The 4,927-nt window shown below is 45.0% G+C and overlaps 11 non-coding genes and 1 pseudogene across 11 annotated transcripts; 6 read left to right on the plus strand and 6 right to left on the minus strand.

Annotated features, from left to right (window-relative positions):
* Nucleotides 1-500: 500 nt before the first annotated feature.
* Nucleotides 501-619, minus strand: LOC137917509 (5S ribosomal RNA). Its single transcript, XR_011106659.1, has one exon. It is a non-coding gene; the product is annotated as a 5S ribosomal RNA (ribosomal RNA).
* A 96-nt stretch (nt 620-715) lies between these two features.
* Nucleotides 716-787, plus strand: trnad-guc (transfer RNA aspartic acid (anticodon GUC)). The gene has a single exon. It is a non-coding gene; the product is annotated as a tRNA-Asp (tRNA).
* Nucleotides 788-1,285: 498 nt separating this feature from the next.
* Nucleotides 1,286-1,404, minus strand: LOC137917514 (5S ribosomal RNA). The gene has a single exon (XR_011106663.1). It is a non-coding gene; the product is annotated as a 5S ribosomal RNA (ribosomal RNA).
* A 96-nt stretch (nt 1,405-1,500) lies between these two features.
* trnad-guc (transfer RNA aspartic acid (anticodon GUC)) lies at nt 1,501-1,572 on the plus strand. The gene has a single exon. It is a non-coding gene; the product is annotated as a tRNA-Asp (tRNA).
* A 498-nt stretch (nt 1,573-2,070) lies between these two features.
* LOC137917511 (5S ribosomal RNA) lies at nt 2,071-2,189 on the minus strand. The gene has a single exon (XR_011106660.1). It is a non-coding gene; the product is annotated as a 5S ribosomal RNA (ribosomal RNA).
* Nucleotides 2,190-2,285: 96 nt separating this feature from the next.
* Nucleotides 2,286-2,357, plus strand: trnad-guc (transfer RNA aspartic acid (anticodon GUC)). Its single transcript has one exon. It is a non-coding gene; the product is annotated as a tRNA-Asp (tRNA).
* Nucleotides 2,358-2,855: 498 nt separating this feature from the next.
* On the minus strand, nt 2,856-2,974 carry LOC137917512 (5S ribosomal RNA). Its single transcript, XR_011106661.1, has one exon. It is a non-coding gene; the product is annotated as a 5S ribosomal RNA (ribosomal RNA).
* Nucleotides 2,975-3,070: 96 nt separating this feature from the next.
* trnad-guc (transfer RNA aspartic acid (anticodon GUC)) lies at nt 3,071-3,142 on the plus strand. The gene has a single exon. It is a non-coding gene; the product is annotated as a tRNA-Asp (tRNA).
* Nucleotides 3,143-3,640: 498 nt separating this feature from the next.
* On the minus strand, nt 3,641-3,749 carry LOC137917510 (5S ribosomal RNA; annotated as a pseudogene).
* A 96-nt stretch (nt 3,750-3,845) lies between these two features.
* Nucleotides 3,846-3,917, plus strand: trnad-guc (transfer RNA aspartic acid (anticodon GUC)). Its single transcript has one exon. It is a non-coding gene; the product is annotated as a tRNA-Asp (tRNA).
* A 498-nt stretch (nt 3,918-4,415) lies between these two features.
* On the minus strand, nt 4,416-4,534 carry LOC137917513 (5S ribosomal RNA). Its single transcript, XR_011106662.1, has one exon. It is a non-coding gene; the product is annotated as a 5S ribosomal RNA (ribosomal RNA).
* Nucleotides 4,535-4,630: 96 nt separating this feature from the next.
* trnad-guc (transfer RNA aspartic acid (anticodon GUC)) lies at nt 4,631-4,702 on the plus strand. Its single transcript has one exon. It is a non-coding gene; the product is annotated as a tRNA-Asp (tRNA).
* Nucleotides 4,703-4,927: the final 225 nt, after the last annotated feature.

Consider the following 4,927-nt stretch of genomic DNA (forward strand, 5'->3'; position numbering starts at 1 on the left):
AGATCTTTTTCGGCTGTTGATCCATCCATCACCATTTGCTCGAGTCTCACAACTCAAGGATTGTTGCTTGTCCTGATGGTTTTCGTTTTGTGTTTTGTTGTGCAGAAACGTTTCTCATCTTTTATTAATTATGTTCAGGCCTCACCCACCGCCTGATACCCGATCAATGGCAGAACGCACCTGCTGTCAATCACTTCAATCAACGTTCCTTTCATGACACACCTCATTTCACTCTGGCGTAATCCATGCTTGGCCAGGTCGCCATTGTAAAAGAGATTATTAATCTCAATTGTTTATCTGGTAAAATAAAAATACAAAAATGCTTCTGTCCATAACAGTCAATGGCGAAAAAATGAAAAATGAGCCTTTGAAATCAATCAACAGCTCAAGAAAAGCCATCGATCACAACTCTTCAAAATGACAACCATCTATTCTATATTTTCCGACTTTTGGATGAAAAGATTCCATATAGTTTGCCCTCTGCCTCAGGGAAGATAAAAAGCTTACGGCACCTGGTATTCCCAGGCGGTCTCCCATCCAAGTACTAACCAGGCCCGACCCTGCTTAGCTTCCGAGATCGGACGAGATCGGGCGTGTTCAGAGTGGTATGGCCGTAGACGAAAACGGCAGCTGAAGGAACAATATATAAAGATAACTGTCCAAAACCGCCGGACCGCTGTGTGTTTAACTGACGTCACCTCTTGAGCTTGCGTCTTCCTCGTTAGTATAGTGGACAGCATCTCCGCCTGTCACGCGGAAGACCGGGGTTCGATTCCCCGACGGGGAGATCTTTTTTGGCTGTTGATCCATCCATCACCATTTGCTCGAGTCTCACAACTCAAGGATTGTTGCTTGTCCTGATGGTTTTCGTTTTGTGTTTTGTTGTGCAGAAACGTTTCTCATCTTTTATTAATTATGTTCAGGCCTCACCCACCGCCTGATACCTGATCAATGGCAGAACGCACCTGCTGTCAATCACCTCAATCAACGTTCCTTTCATGACACACCTCATTTCACTCTGGCGTAATCCATGCTTGGCCAGGTCGCCATTGTAAAAGAGATTATTAATCTCAATTGTTTATCTGGTAAAATAAAAATACAAAAATGCTTCTGTCCATAACAGTCAATGGCGAAAAAATGAAGAATGAGCCTTTGAAATCAATCAACAGCTCAAGAAAAGCCATCGATCACAACTCTTCAAAATGACAACCATCTATTCTATATTTTCCGACTTTTGGATGAAAAGATTCCATATGGTTTGCCCTCTGCCTCAGGGAAGATAAAAAGCTTACGGCACCTGGTATTCCCAGGCGGTCTCCCATCCAAGTACTAACCAGGCCCGACCCTGCCTAGCTTCCGAGATCGGACGAGATCGGGCGTGTTCAGAGTGGTATGGCCGTAGACGAAAACGGCAGCTGAAGGAACAATATATAAAGATAACTGTCCAAAACCGCCGGACCGCTGTGTGTTTAACTGACGTCACCTCTTGAGCTTGCGTCTTCCTCGTTAGTATAGTGGACAGCATCTCCGCCTGTCACGCGGAAGACCGGGGTTCGATTCCCCGACGGGGAGATCTTTTTTGGCTGTTGATCCATCCATCACCATTTGCTCGAGTCTCACAACTCAAGGATTGTTGCTTGTCCTGATGGTTTTCGTTTTGTGTTTTGTTGTGCAGAAACGTTTCTCATCTTTTATTAATTATGTTCAGGCCTCACCCACCCCCTGATACCCGATCAATGGCAGAACGCACCTGCTGTCAATCACCTCAATCAACGTTCCTTTCATGACACACCTCATTTCACTCTGGCGTAATCCATGCTTGGCCAGGTCGCCATTGTAAAAGAGATTATTAATCTCAATTGTTTATCTGGTAAAATAAAAATACAAAAATGCTTCTGTCCATAACAGTCAATGGCGAAAAAATGAAAAATGAGCCTTTGAAATCAATCAACAGCTCAAGAAAAGCCATCGATCACAACTCTTCAAAATGACAACCATCTATTCTATATTTTCCGACTTTTGGATGAAAAGATTCCATATGGTTTGCCCTCTGCCTCAGGGAAGATAAAAAGCTTACGGCACCTGGTATTCCCAGGCGGTCTCCCATCCAAGTACTAACCAGGCCCGACCCTGCTTAGCTTCCGAGATCGGACGAGATCGGGCGTGTTCAGAGTGGTATGGCCGTAGACGAAAACGGCAGCTGAAGGAACAATATATAAAGATAACTGTCCAAAACCGCCGGACCGCTGTGTGTTTAACTGACGTCACCTCTTGAGCTTGCGTCTTCCTCGTTAGTATAGTGGACAGTATCTCCGCCTGTCACGCGGAAGACCGGGGTTCGATTCCCCGACGGGGAGATCTTTTTTGGCTGTTGATCCATCCATCACCATTTGCTCGAGTCTCACAACTCAAGGATTGTTGCTTGTCCTGATGGTTTTCGTTTTGTGTTTTGTTGTGCAGAAACGTTTCTCATCTTTTATTAATTATGTTCAGGCCTCACCCACCGCCTGATACCCGATCAATGGCAGAACGCACCTGCTGTCAATCACCTCAATCAACGTTCCTTTCATGACACACCTCATTTCACTCTGGCGTAATCCATGCTTGGCCAGGTCGCCATTGTAAAAGAGATTATTAATCTCAATTGTTTATCTGGTAAAATAAAAATACAAAAATGCTTCTGTCCATAACAGTCAATGGCGAAAAAATGAAAAATGAGCCTTTGAAATCAATCAACAGCTCAAGAAAAGCCATCGATCACAACTCTTCAAAATGACAACCATCTATTCTATATTTTCCGACTTTTGGATGAAAAGATTCCATATAGTTTGCCCTCTGCCTCAGGGAAGATAAAAAGCTTACGGCACCTGGTATTCCCAGGCGGTCTCCCATCCAAGTACTAACCAGGCCCGACCCTGCTTAGCTTCCGAGATCGGACGAGATCGGGCGTGTTCAGAGTGGTATGGCCGTAGACGAAAACGGCAGCTGAAGGAACAATATATAAAGATAACTGTCCAAAACCGCCGGACCGCTGTGTGTTTAACTGACGTCACCTCTTGAGCTTGCGTCTTCCTCGTTAGTATAGTGGACAGTATCTCCGCCTGTCACGCGGAAGACCGGGGTTCGATTCCCCGATGGGGAGATCTTTTTTGGCTGTTGATCCATCCATCACCATTTGCTCGAGTCTCACAACTCAAGGATTGTTGCTTGTCCTGATGGTTTTCGTTTTGTGTTTTGTTGTGCAGAAACGTTTCTCATCTTTTATTAATTATGTTCAGGCCTCACCCACCCCCTGATACCCGATCAATGGCAGAACGCACCTGCTGTCAATCACCTCAATCAACGTTCCTTTCATGACACACCTCATTTCACTCTGGCGTAATCCATGCTTGGCCAGGTCGCCATTGTAAAAGAGATTATTAATCTCAATTGTTTATCTGGTAAAATAAAAATACAAAAATGCTTCTGTCCATAACAGTCAATGGCGAAAAAATGAAGAATGAGCCTTTGAAATCAATCAACAGCTCAAGAAAAGCCATCGATCACAACTCTTCAAAATGACAACCATCTATTCTATATTTTCCGACTTTTGGATGAAAAGATTCCATATGGTTTGCCCTCTGCCTCAGGGAAGATAAAAAGCTTACGGCACCTGGTATTCCCAGGCGGTCTCCCATCCAAGTACTAACCAGGCCCGACCCTGCTTAGCTTCCGAGATCGGGCGTGTTCAGAGTGGTATGGCCGTAGACGAAAACGGCAGCTGAAGGAACAATATATAAAGATAACTGTCCAAAACCGCCGGACCGCTGTGTGTTTAACTGACGTCACCTCTTGAGCTTGCGTCTTCCTCGTTAGTATAGTGGACAGCATCTCCGCCTGTCACGCGGAAGACCGGGGTTCGATTCCCCGACGGGGAGATCTTTTTTGGCTGTTGATCCATCCATCACCATTTGCTCGAGTCTCACAACTCAAGGATTGTTGCTTGTCCTGATGGTTTTCGTTTTGTGTTTTGTTGTGCAGAAACGTTTCTCATCTTTTATTAATTATGTTCAGGCCTCACCCACCCCCTGATACCCGATCAATGGCAGAACGCACCTGCTGTCAATCACCTCAATCAACGTTCCTTTCATGACACACCTCATTTCACTCTGGCGTAATCCATGCTTGGCCAGGTCGCCATTGTAAAAGAGATTATTAATCTCAATTGTTTATCTGGTAAAATAAAAATACAAAAATGCTTCTGTCCATAACAGTCAATGGCGAAAAAATGAAAAATGAGCCTTTGAAATCAATCAACAGCTCAAGAAAAGCCATCGATCACAACTCTTCAAAATGACAACCATCTATTCTATATTTTCCGACTTTTGGATGAAAAGATTCCATATGGTTTGCCCTCTGCCTCAGGGAAGATAAAAAGCTTACGGCACCTGGTATTCCCAGGCGGTCTCCCATCCAAGTACTAACCAGGCCCGACCCTGCTTAGCTTCCGAGATCGGACGAGATCGGGCGTGTTCAGAGTGGTATGGCCGTAGACGAAAACGGCAGCTGAAGGAACAATATATAAAGATAACTGTCCAAAACCGCCGGACCGCTGTGTGTTTAACTGACGTCACCTCTTGAGCTTGCGTCTTCCTCGTTAGTATAGTGGACAGTATCTCCGCCTGTCACGCGGAAGACCGGGGTTCGATTCCCCGACGGGGAGATCTTTTTTGGCTGTTGATCCATCCATCACCATTTGCTCGAGTCTCACAACTCAAGGATTGTTGCTTGTCCTGATGGTTTTCGTTTTGTGTTTTGTTGTGCAGAAACGTTTCTCATCTTTTATTAATTATGTTCAGGCCTCACCCACCGCCTGATACCCGATCAATGGCAGAACGCACCTGCTGTCAATCACCTCAATCAACGTTCCTTTCATGACACACCTCAT

This window comes from Brachionichthys hirsutus, unplaced genomic scaffold (genome assembly GCF_040956055.1).
Source record: "Brachionichthys hirsutus isolate HB-005 unplaced genomic scaffold, CSIRO-AGI_Bhir_v1 contig_903, whole genome shotgun sequence".
NCBI classification, from domain to species: domain Eukaryota; kingdom Metazoa; phylum Chordata; class Actinopteri; order Lophiiformes; family Brachionichthyidae; genus Brachionichthys; species Brachionichthys hirsutus.